General features: G+C 44.0%; 1 protein-coding gene across 2 annotated transcripts in view; it reads right to left on the bottom strand.

The window, feature by feature from the left end:
* CDH7 (cadherin 7) overlaps positions 1 to 8,444 on the bottom strand; it is a 125,040-nt gene extending 116,596 nt beyond the window's left edge. Inside the window, exon 1 of one of the 2 annotated variants that reach the window (XM_025422064.3) lies at positions 8,363 to 8,444. The gene's annotated coding sequence lies outside the window, so the exon portion shown is untranslated. Of the gene's footprint in view, positions 1 to 7,838; positions 8,027 to 8,362 lie in introns of those variants that run through there. The other variant, XM_025422065.3, reaches the window with a different exon arrangement.
* Between the last annotated feature and the right edge of the window lie 1,411 nt (positions 8,445 to 9,855).

Raw genomic sequence — 9,855 nt, forward strand, 5'->3', positions numbered from 1 at the left:
GTCAAAGACTGGCATCAGAATTGGAGAGATCTGAGTTCACTCAAAATGTTTACTAATAAGAAAAAGAAAAATAATCTGGACCAGGAATAGGATCACTGAGGTGTTTGCTCTAAAACTTCCTCCATTTGCTGTATGACCTTGGATCGTTCTGGGATTTTGTTTTCCACATTTGCAAAATGAGGGAGATGAGCTAAGTTATAAAATCTTATTTTTTTTTACAGATGTAACTTGTCTGCTTTTGACAATTATATACAATTGGTTTTGTTGGCTTTTTTAAGCTGTGAAAAGGTGCACATTGTTAATAATTAAAGGGTAGAGAGATTTAAGAAAGTCACAGGAATGTAAAAGAAGCATTTTTCACATTTATGAAATTTAGCATGAATATTAACATGAGACGTTTAAATTACTCTTGCCTCTTGAAGATCATTTCTCTTCCACACAAGATTGTGAAGTTATCAAACCAGCCAGAACATATAAAAATTGTGAGACACAGAACATGCAATGGGTCACTTTATAGTCACTGAGTTAATATTTGTGAAAGAAACCAGAGAGTTCTGTACTTTCCTATTTAAATCAAGGGTTTTAAAAGACCTATTATCAATATATACCTTGATGGACAGAAATGTCCACCCTTTGTATCATAGTATCTAGAACAGAAGCAGACACACAATTGACTCTTGGTACACATTTATAGAATGTTTCCTTTCATTATGCTTATTACTTTTTTTTTAATATGGTAAATGAATCATGTAAGCCCCTATACAAATTCCTTGGTAGCTCTTCCATGTTTATGGGTCACAATCACTTTGAAAAAAAAATCCATCATATTTCTCTGCAGTATTTGAAGTACCTGCCAGGCTTTTGAGTCAAATTTTCCTTGCCTTTCCTGAAGTTCTGGTTAAGAGTGCACAAGGATACTTTAACTGACTTCGTGTACATTATTGGAGGATAAAATTATCTTTTATGTAGCAAATAAAAGATTGTATTATACCCTTTGTAGAATGCTCTTAGAAAATCAAAAACTCACATGTGAATGACGGTGATTGGCGTAGGGGATTTTTATATGTGTTCAACAACAGTTGTGACAGTGACTGACTGTGCCAGGAATGAACACCTGATATGGCAGGGGCAAAGTCCCAGGGCAGGTGCTCCTTCATCAGGCTTCCCCAAATCCATGCTTTCCTTCATAATATCTGGTTTTCAAGGTAAAGGCCAGTACAACAGTTCAACCCAACTCATCCTGACCTACATTGAGGCATCATAAAAGAAATGAAGGGCCCTGAAGCATTACAAAAAACCTTTAGTTATTTGTGGTCTTCAAAGAGAAGTAATCAAAATGTGAACTTGGAACTTGAGATTTCCTACGCAAGTAGGCTTTCTATCTTCCCACAAATATCCACACATATAAAGGCAGCACAGCAACTTTTTTTGCATATAAATGAATTTGAGCACAACCCATCACACATGTCATTTTTTTTCACAATGGGTTAAATACTGACTCTCACATCTGTGCCCCGAAGCCAAGCCCTGCAACCTTCCCTGCTAGGCTCCCATACTGTTTATCTTCTCCCTTCCTTCTGCCTCTTGAGTTTTACATGCAGGCATTAATAAGGGGAAAGTCACATCAGAAATAAGCAGAGACCCCTGCATCCAAGCAGCGTCATGTGTCATTGCATCCTCTGTGGGAAAGCTGAAGAGTGCGACCCACTGGAGGTCTGGAGAACTGACCTGTTCACTGTTGCTGGCTCAGAAAAAAAAGACACTGCAGAGCAATGATGTGATGTGTTGGTACACAGGTTAGGTAACTTCTACAGATCTATGTCAACTTCCAGACAGTTACAAATGTGTAGCATTATAGCTTTGAGGAGAAAAACAGCAATAGGTTCTATCTGAGGAGAAAACTGAATAGTGGCCAACCAGATGTCTGAAAGACAGTGGGCTAATAACCAACTGCTACTGGGTTAATAACCTAAAATTAAAGATATATACATTATATATCTGAGTAAGATTTAAATTGTTCTCTGATATTTTAATGTTAATACTTGTAAGGAATCAATCCCATTTACAACTGAACCAAAAACCATCAGCAAGTTGAAATAAAACTAACCAAAGAAGTGAAAGACCTATATTCTGAAAACTATAAAACACTGATGAAAGAAATTGAAGATGACGAAAAGAAATGGAAAAATATTCCAAGCTCATGCATTAGAACAGATATTATTAAAATGTCTATACTGCCCTAGCAATCTACACATTTAATGCAATCCCTATCAAAAAATAAAACTTGTATTTTTTAACCTTTTTTTTTGCCAGACTAAAGATAAATGAAAACCACAACTAATACCATGATCACAACACACCTTAATCAAGAGGATACAGAATGAATCCTCAAAAAAGAAATTTAAAATGGAAAGGAAACGGGTGGTGGTGAAAATCAAACAGTATTTACTAAATCAACATCATTTATGTGACCTGAGATCACTTTACCATGCTACTTTTTTGTTCCAATTATTTTTGTTCAGCTAAGTGGCAAAGAATTATTTCCAAGTAGAGTCTATTATTCATTTAACCTTAATAGCTGATATTATTTTACCCCAACAAATTCATTATTATAAAATTTTCTTGATTTTCTGCTCCACTTCACATCTCTGTGAAACCACTTTTAAAAATCAGATCAAGTGACTACCATACTCTTAATACAGTGTTTTGATCATACCTAAAAACAATGGCTAAAAATCCCTTAGTAACAAAAAAATATTTTTTATGCGTCAGCATGTCAACTGCTAACCAGTATGAGCATAAATGTTGTAGAGCCTGTTCCATTTAAATTAAAAGCAACATGCTAAGCACATGACCAGGAGCATGAAATGTATCATACTCAGCCAGTTCCATTAATATAGAACCATGAGTAGTTTTAAACACATGCCTAATTATCCAATAATTTATATATGCTAAACTGCTTCTTTAAATGCCTTCTAGAAATAACTTGAGCTATAAAATATGATGATCAATTATGTTAAAAGGAAATATATTGCTATTTTAGATCTTGTGGCAAAGTTAAAGTGGAATATATTCTTTGCAGTCCAGTATAAGTAACCGATGGCTTGTCTCAGGTAAAGACTCTCAACACAGTTTCTCTAAATGACAGGCAAGGGACAAATGCTTATGCTCTCTGTGTCTGGAGTTGCATCAGATGCAGGTCTGAGACTGTTTTGAAATATACTTTATGTATACCACACTAACACATGGTTTATTGTCTAGTGGTAATTGAAAGATTTGAAGAAGTTGTGCCTCTCCTTTAAAAAAACAGGTATAATTCACAATAATGTGGAACATGATATCCCCAAAATACATTCAGTTATTTGCATTTTCTAGAAAAACAATTGTAAGAATGACATTTGAGGAGCCAGTATATTTGACAGAATATAATCAATGAGAATTGAAAAATCCATAATGGATGAGGGCCAAACATCTCTAAATCTAACTGATATTCCCTAAGATGTTTTGCTCACTAACCTATAAAACATAAAAGTACAAAAAAAAAAATCACAGTTGTAACAGTAAAAAAACAAAACAAACAAACAAAACTCTTGCTGTTGGCCTTTTGGGAAGAAACTGCCATTTCCAAGACTGCTTTAAAGTTGAACTACATTTTGACAAGAAACATATTTTTAATGGATCCTTATGAAAGGAGAACAATATACATGTTCAAAAGTGGAAATGATACCATTTCACAGCAGTGGTTAGAGGGCACGATGACAATATTACCATGGCTCTAAAACAACCTTCTATATATTAGTTCTTTTGTACAGTCTGACAAAGGATGCCTTTTAAAAATATTCCTTGAGTATTTAATAGCATTATTTAAGTTCAACAAAAAGACTCCTCCTGATTCATCCAATGCCTTTTTTTAAAGACTTTCATTTGTCCTTGTTTTCCCCAGGACAGCAGCCACCTGTCACCACTCAGGTCCTCACTGTGATTTATCTCTGTACACAAAGTTAGAGTAGTCTGCTTTGTAACAAGGATAATACCTATCCATTGTTACTTTTACTTATTTTTAAAGTAGAACCACTTAATACATCTGGGGAATGCAAAAGAGAGAAAAGGTATTCTAATCTCCCATTCATGAATGAACAGATGTCATAACTCCACAAATAGAAAGAAAGTAATCCAGGACAAAGAGTATTTCAAGAGCTGCGGCCACACTGTTTTTTTTTTTTTTTTTTCCAACCACCACATACGAGCAGAGCTTTTAAGGATAAAGTTTATGGGACAGAATGTCACGTCAGTGCTGAAGAAGGTAATCACTTGGTACTTCTGAGGGCTCATGTTGGAAAAAAGAAAAAACAACAACAAAAAGAAATGTAAAGAAGTCCCTAAACCCGCTGCTCCTGATGTTTGAAGATTCCTTGAGTGGTGGGAACACAGAACTGTAGCAGACATTAGAAAACCCCAAGGTAAGGCAGTCTAGTCTTCCTTTGCTAAGAAAACCCAAATCTACAGAATTCCAGTGAAATGCCCAAGGTCACACAGCAAGTTATGGATGGCCCTGGGCATGACTGGTTACAACAGAAAACTTAAAATGTCTGTTAAACATTTCTCACTCGGACACTAAAGATCTTTATTTCAATCTATCATTTTTGGAATGTATCATATTCTCCAAATGCCGAGGAAAGTAAATTTAATCCTATTCAAATTTCTATATGACCATGAGTTTGAATTCTCCATGTAGATCATCAGGATTCCTATCCAGAAGGGGTCAGGAGCACCCAGTCAGGATGGGGGTAAAGGGGTCCGTGGTTTACGATTGTAATTTATATGTCACACAAAAAGCACTGAGAGGAGGATCCAGCTTTAAGATCACCTCTCTCTGCAAAAAATTAAAAATAAATAGTAATATTTAATAGTATTAATAAATAGTAATAGTTAATAGTTAATAAATAGTAACTATTTCCACTGAATGTAATCCATAGCTCATTGTTTTAGAAACAGGGCACCAATTCAAGAAATATCCTAGGATATAAGGATGTATATGTATGGTTATGTGGTGGTGGTGGTTGTTGCTACAAATCCTGTATTTGTAAAGGACTGTCTGCTCCTAACTTCTTATAATCATTCTAGATTTAATATTGCCATCTTTAGCTTCTACTATGAAACACACTACCATTTAACCTCTTTTATCCACATACCATTGAAAGTTTAGTAGTAGCTTCAGTAATGTTAATACTGATCGAACAGCCCTCTTCTCTTTTAGTTAAAAGGCATAATTTTTTACATTTTAATTAGTGAGGCTGGGGACCCTCTGCGGATGTGTGACTTCTCACGTAAAGAAACTGTGATCAAATCCATTAGCTCCCCGGGCCAGATAACATTACAACCACAGACCACAACCTCCTACCGTTAACTGGCCTAAATATTCAGGCAGGGGCCCTGGAAATGAATCACACAGCCTGTAGTGTGCATCTGGCTATCAGACATGGAATGGAGAACTTCTCTACGTGGATTACAGAGCCAATTTCAACTAAGCACAAATAACTTCTGTCACGAGTAAAAGGAATGAAAAAGAAAGGGGAGCAAGAGTTGATACTTAATGAGAAGAAGCCGGTGTGAATTAAAAACAAAAATGACAAACCACAACCATCTGAGCCATTTGCACAGTATCGTACATAGTATTATAAATAATACATGTACTATACATACGTATGTACAATTATAACAGTAAAATAATATGTGAGGTGGTTTACCTTTGTACTTCTGCAACATATCTCCGCTATGTCAATTTTAATTTTTAATTTACCTTCACTTTTACATTGAGCTTGGTATGATTCATGTGACTTCAATAAAAGGAATTATGTTTCAATAGACATTCTGCAGAAGAACCTAAAAGAAATTCCAAGCAGAATGACAATCTAGAGTATAATCTGAGATGAATATATGGACAGATGTCTGCATAGTCATTTGCACTGATAATTTTGTCAGTGAGGAATCTTGCAGAACGGCAAGGGGGAAATGTTTGCAGGGGTAGCTTTCTGCAAAACCAGCAAATCCCCAGAGGAGGCACTCGAGTATTGCTGGTTACAGCTAGATCTGCTCTGCTTGTCAGAGGCTGAGGAGATGGTCACACACAGGACTCTGATCACATGTCTTTTTTTCCTTGTCCTCAGCTCCCCTTTGCACCCCATTTAGAAGCAACTGATTCCTTCATGCCAAGGAGAAAAGCTTCCATCACAATCCCTTTGCAAAGACGCTAATGTGCGTTATTTTAGAAGTTTCTGAAACTCCCGTTTTAAACTAAGGCTTTGAAGACTTCCAGCCAAGTTAAAAAAAAAAAAAAAATGTGTGAGAGAGAACCGCGATATGCTGATATGCTACAAACCACTAACACAATAAATCCAAAGCCTTTATAAAATCAAGGAAGGTTAAGATCCCTCAAGCATAAATATTCACAACACTGAGCAATTTATGTGCTTAGTACTTCATAAAAGATTTCTAAAAGATTTGACAAGAAAGTATTTGACTCTATACAAAGATGTATTCACTTCCTCATATCAGTATACCTTCTGAGAAGTTTATAACTGCTTTGCCATCAAAACAACTAAAAGGCTGGATGATGGGTAGACCGGCAAAGAAATCACGCCTGAGGAGACACAGTGGGTTGATTTTTAGATCTAGGAAGGCTGAACGGTAGCCAAAACTCAGTATGCTTCCCACCCTCTCCTTTTCATTGGACACTAAAAACTAGAGTCAATTCAAGGGTAAACTGCAGTAATACAGATGCTTAACAATTACCCTTCTATTAGAAAAAGAGGGAAAAACTCTCTGCTATTATATACAAAGACTTAAGAGTTGTGAGTCTGTCAGCTGATTGTTAACACAATTCTAATGACCTACTGCAGCCCTTAATCACAATAGTATCTCACGTTGTAAGCTCACAATGCCCTTTTATTAAAGCTGCAAACCCTAATAGCTTCTAGCAGGGTGATGGTCCGCACTACTGATTACTATTTTATTGTTCTATCCAGACTTTACCAGATAAGACTATTAACACGGAATGCTACCTAATTGTTTCCAGCCACTCCACCCCATACTGAACACTAACATAGAAGCCAGACTTCACAAAGTTGTCACTTTCACTACTTGCCTCAATTCTTCTGCATTTTCATTCATACTATTTCAGATAGCCCCCCAAACGGAGAAAAGGACTCTTAATGTATTTTCCTTTTTCATCTAGTAACAAGAGCTTGGGTAAACAGAAAGTCTAGCTATTTTTTGGGGGGGGGGGAAAAGTAATATCTGGTGAGTTACTGAAAGCTTCCAATGTAATCACTTCTTTCCTTAGCACCCCCCTACCCACAACTGACCTGTCTTTATAAAGACACTTAAAACTATTTAGATGTTGCTGGCCGTGTATCAATGCGAACTTTCCTTTAAAAAAAAAAGGGGGGGTGCTACTGTCCCTAAACTCTTTTAAAATATGAGCCTGATTTTTTTTTTAATGTATACTTGTCACTTAGTACCGGCCGTACACTCACATTTTTCTATTTTTCTCCCATAAAGTTCTGCTGATCTACTTCAATATGGAAAATGACCCGAACACCTGTCTGCTTATAGGAATTAGGGAGGACGAGTCCTACTTAGAGATATTTCACTCCGATGATCTAATAAACAGAAGATAATCCCCGGCAACATTAAAAAAAAAAAAAAAAAGCGTTTTAAGCATATTCACGGTTCCGTTTGCAGATCCCCAAAGCCTCGAGACGCCCGGTCCTCGACGATGTCTTCACGGGGGCCCCAGTGCCCTCCGCTGGGGCAAGTCCCCGCCGATCTTTACTCACCCGAACTCACAGTTAAGAGATCCGGAGGGTTTAAGGGTCTACAACGCGAGGGCAATTCGGCAGCAGGTCCTTCCTCGGGAATCCACGCCCGGAGGCTGCACACCGCGAGCCGCCGCGTAGCAGGTGCCCCGGACGCGTCCCCCTCGCACTCGCGGGAACCGAACCGGGCGCCCTTCCCCGACGCGAACCCGCCCGGGGCAGGTGCAAGCCAGGCGGAGGGGGCGGGCGCCGAGCCGGACGCACCGCGGCGGCGCGAGACCAACGGCGGGGGGCGGGGGGGGCGGGGAGCGAAGCCCCTCGGGGAGCCGCACCTTCCCGACAGGTGCAGGAGCCGCAGGCGCAGCCCCCTCGCGGGCTCGGACCGGGCGGTGCGGGCGGGGTCCTGCCCCTGCGCAGCCCGGGACCCGCTCCCCCGACCCGGCGCGCGCGTCCGTCTGTCCGGCCCCGCGGCGGGAACTTGGGGACGCCCCGGCAAACTCCGCGCGCAGCCCCCGCCCGCGGCTCCCGAGGCCGGGCGCGCTCACCTGGGGCCTCGCTGCGCTCCCGGCGGCGTCCGGCGCCCGCGGCCCGCGACCCGCGACCCGGCCTCGGCGTCCGAGAGGGCGCGCGCTCAGGCCTCGGGCGGCCCGGCCGGGAGGGCTCCGCGCCCCAGGCACGGCCTCGCCGCGGGCCGCGGGCGCCCCGGGCCCCGCCGCCGCCGCCTCCGCCGCCTCCGCCGCCTCCGCCCGCTCCGAGGGCCCGGCCGGCTCGCCCGCGCGGCTCAGGCGCCGGGTCCCGAGCGAGCGGGGGCGCGCGTCCGGACGGAGGGCGCGAGGGCGGGCGGGCGCGGGGCGGGCGCGGGGCGCGGAGGCGCTGAGCGCGGCCGGCAGCCGCCGAGCCTCGGGCCCCTCCTGCGGACCCGGGCGGGCTACCGGGAGGCCGGGCGCTCCGCCGCCTCGCGCACCCCCGCGCGCACCCCCGCCCGCACCCCCGCGCGCGCGCCCCGCCCCCCGCGCACCCCGCCCCCCGCGCCCTCCTGACGGATCCGCGCAGCCCGAGCCCGGGGCGGCGAAGCCGAGGGGAGCGCGGACGGCGGGCGGGGCCGCAGCCCGCGCATCTCTCCGCCAGGTATTTGCATCTGAAAGCGCGGAGCTGCGGGAGAGTTTCGAGAATCTTTTTTTTTTTTTCTTTTGCCTTTCCCAGCGCCCTCCCCTCCCCTCCCCCCGACCTGTCGCAGAACCGTGATCAGCGGAGCTCCTGAGGCTTGAAGGCAAAGTCATAAAACTAATCAGAACTTACCGCTTCCCTGCGTGCTAGTTGTGCCCCCTCAGCCTCCGCGGACCGCCCTAGTCCTACTTCCCGCGCTTGCGGGGCACGTTCCCCGCGCGGGGCTCGCGGGGGCACAAGTTGGGCGCCGCGGGGCGGGCGGGGGCGGCGGGGGCGCCGGGCGGGCCGGGGCAGGGGATCGGCTCGGCGAGAGCGCGCCCAGCGCGGAGGGTCCTCTCCTGTGCTCAGGCCCCGGATTGAACCTGCTGCTCGGGCGCTGTGTCGCGAGGGGTACGGAGGCGAACGGATCGTCTCCAAGTGCGTTCGTTTTCATTTTCCTGATTGTGCCCGCGGAACTTGCCCTGCTTCCCTGGTGCATCCTTAGCAGCGACTCCCAGTGTCCCACGTCCGGGGGGCGGGGGAGGGGGGGCTCGTCCCCGTCGGCATCTCTGCTCCCCTGTCCTTTCGCGCACACACTTGCTCCCTCCCCTCCAGGCCATCCTGCCCCTTTAGCTCGCGATTTTTCCTCTCACGTAGTTAGTATTTACAACTGCGTGGCATGCTCAGAATGCTAACAGCAAAAAGAAATTTGGGAGCTCCTGTTAAGTTCCAGATACCTAGCCATGCTGTTTATTTAACGTTGCTTCGTTTTTAAAGGTCTGTCTCCGACCCCAGATCTCCCCAAGTCCAGGCCTGCTTGGATGGCCTAGCATAGGCCACTTGCACTCGAGTGTCAAGCCGTTGCCCGAACTCAGGATGTCCAGAACAGACC

This window comes from Canis lupus, chromosome 1 (assembly GCF_003254725.2).
Source record: "Canis lupus dingo isolate Sandy chromosome 1, ASM325472v2, whole genome shotgun sequence".
Lineage (NCBI taxonomy): Eukaryota > Metazoa > Chordata > Mammalia > Carnivora > Canidae > Canis > Canis lupus.